Source organism: Salvia splendens, chromosome 1 (assembly GCF_004379255.2).
Source record: "Salvia splendens isolate huo1 chromosome 1, SspV2, whole genome shotgun sequence".
NCBI lineage: Eukaryota > Viridiplantae > Streptophyta > Magnoliopsida > Lamiales > Lamiaceae > Salvia > Salvia splendens.
Genome location: NC_056032.1, coordinates 19,459,273 through 19,461,907, shown reverse-complemented (window position 1 = coordinate 19,461,907; position 2,635 = coordinate 19,459,273). Strand labels below are relative to the sequence as shown.

Here is a 2,635-nt window from a genome sequence, read left to right as displayed (position 1 = left end):
GATCCGGTGAGCCACCTCAATGCCTTTTATGAGCTGACAAACTCGCATAGACCTCCAAATGTGGAGCATCATCGGATTAAGAGGGCCCTATTTCCGTTCTCGTTGAGGGAGAACGCAAGAGCGTGGTATGACTCCCTCCCGGGCTACAACATAGCAACGTTCCAAGAGTTGAAGACGTTGTTCCTCTTGGAATACAATTCTCCTATGAAGATTGAGAAGTTGAGAGAGGAGATCACCTCTTTCCGACAGAAGTATGACGAGTCCTTCGCGGAAGCATGGAAGAGATTCACGGAATTGATAAGGAAATGCCCAAGTCACGGACTAGCTCCGGGGCATGACCTTTTGAAATTCTACAAGGGACTCAACAGTGAAGGCACGGGATTGGTGACTGCAGGTTCGAATGGGAACCTAGATGATCTAACTCACGATGAGGTGAGGGCTTTGTTTCAAAGGCTGGCCAACAATCAACGGAATTGGTACAATCCAAGGCGAGGGGCTGATAGAGCAGGAGATACATTTGGTGCTACAAAGGATGCGGAAAGAGTGACCGCAATTGAGGCTCAACTGGCGGACATTAGCACTCAAATGTCGTCGATGACAAAGGCAGTTAAATCTCTTCAATTGACTCCTCAACCCCAAGCTGTGACTGTGATGAGATGTGGGTTGTGCCAAGGTGGGCACCATACTGATCAGTGCCTAAGTCTTCAAGGACCTCCCGTGGAGGATGTGAACTACATTGGTAACAATCGCCAAGGGTTCAATCAAGGCAACCAATACAACAATCAGCAAAATTGGAGGCCTCAGCAAACGAGTTGGAATCAAGCTGGTCCTAGCAACACTTCGGGGACTCAATGGAGGAACAACACTCAACCTCCGGGTTATGAGAAGAAGCCATCAGTCGAGGATCAATTGGGACAGATTCTCTCTTTTATGACTAAGAGTCAAAAGGAGAACGAGAATTTCAAGGAAAGGACGGTGGAAAAGTTTGGGCAAATGGAGGCGACAATGAGGAATCTTGAGACGCAAATCGGGCAGCTGGCCACAGCATCACGCACGAGGATTCCTAATACCATCCCGAGTAATACCGTACCTAATCCGAGAGGCAATGAACAGTGTAAAGCAGTGGTCTTGAGAAGTGGTCGCGAGTTGGATTCGACACCATCAATGGACGGCCAAGGTACTTCCGGCATCTCACACGCAGGGGCGGATGAGATGTTAGGCTTGCATTCCTCGCACGCAGGGGCGGACGAGGCATGTAAGGGAAGTCCCGCATTGGTGCAGGGTGCCCAACATGGTCAAGAACAGGCTGCATCCGGCAGCAAGGAACATGGTGTAGAATCCGAGGTAAGTGAAAGGTTTTCAGTAGAAGAGAAAGGAAAGAAGAGTGTAGAGATGGAATCAAAGAGACAGATGATGACAAGTCCAGCACTAGATCCGAAAAGCAAGTTCAACTTCCCCGATCACATTCCTCCTCCACCATATCCATCCAAGAGGAAGAAGAGGGTCCCTAAAGAGAAAAGCTTTGAGTGGATGATGAACGTGATCCGTAAAGTGAATGTGGATGTATCATTGGTGGACCTCTTCACTAATTTCCCCAAGTTCTCCAAGTTCTTCAAGGACATGATGGCAAACAAGGAGAAACTTCAAGACGAGGGAATAGTGGCTTTGAGCATGAATTGCTCACAACTGATTTCGGGAATGATGCCAATGAAGAAGAGGGATCCGGGAAGCTGTGTGATTCCTTGTGAGATCAGTAACACAATCTTCACCAAATGTCTGTTGGATCAAGGATCGGGGATCTCACTGATGGCGTTGAAAACGGCACGTGCCATTGGATTAGAGAAGAGGATGAAACCCATCGACATTGCTCTACAATTGGCTGATCACTCCATTGTGAAGCTCACTGGAATAGTAGAGGATGTCTTGGTCAAGGTAGACAAGTTCATCATCCCCGTCGACTTCATAGTCTTGGACATGCCCGAGGACAAAGAGGTACCTATTCTGTTTGGTAGACCGTTTCTTGCCACGGGAGATGTGTTGTTAGGAGCTAAAGACAACTCTGTCACGTTTAGAATTAATGGTGAGCAAGTGACCATTAATGTGGAGAAAGCGATGAAGCATCCTAGTGATGCAAAAGCGTGCTTTAGAGTTGATGTCCTCGACAAGTGCATCTTTGATAAGATGCGTTGCTTGGCAACAATGGAAGGAAGCGTATATGATAAGGGGAGCTTGGAAAGAGATTTTGGTTCGACAATTAAAGTTGACTTTGATTTTGATGAAAGTGAGGATGCTCAAATGGATCAACCAAGTCTCGAGAATGAATGTGTGGTGGATACTTTCGTGGCGGATGTGCAGTCTTCAATTGAAGTACCACCAAAGTTAGAATTGAAGCCACTCCCGGCAAATCTGAAATACGCATTCCTTGGTGAGGATGAATCTTTACCGGTTGTGATATCGGCGATGTTGAATGATGAAGAGGAATTGAAGTTGATAGAGCTACTGAAGTCACACAAGAAAGCTCTAGGATGGTCCATTGCCGACATCAAAGGGATTAGCCCCGCAATTTGTATGCATAAAATCTTGATGGAAGATGGAGCTAAACCGGTAAGAGAAAGACAAAGAAGGTTGAACCCAC

At 46.8% G+C, this 2,635-nt stretch overlaps 1 non-coding gene across 1 annotated transcript; it reads right to left on the bottom strand.

The window, feature by feature from the left end:
* Positions 1-216: 216 nt before the first annotated feature.
* On the bottom strand, positions 217-323 carry LOC121757983. The gene has a single exon (XR_006041295.1). It is a non-coding gene; the product is annotated as a small nucleolar RNA R71 (small nucleolar RNA).
* Between the last annotated feature and the right edge of the window lie 2,312 nt (positions 324-2,635).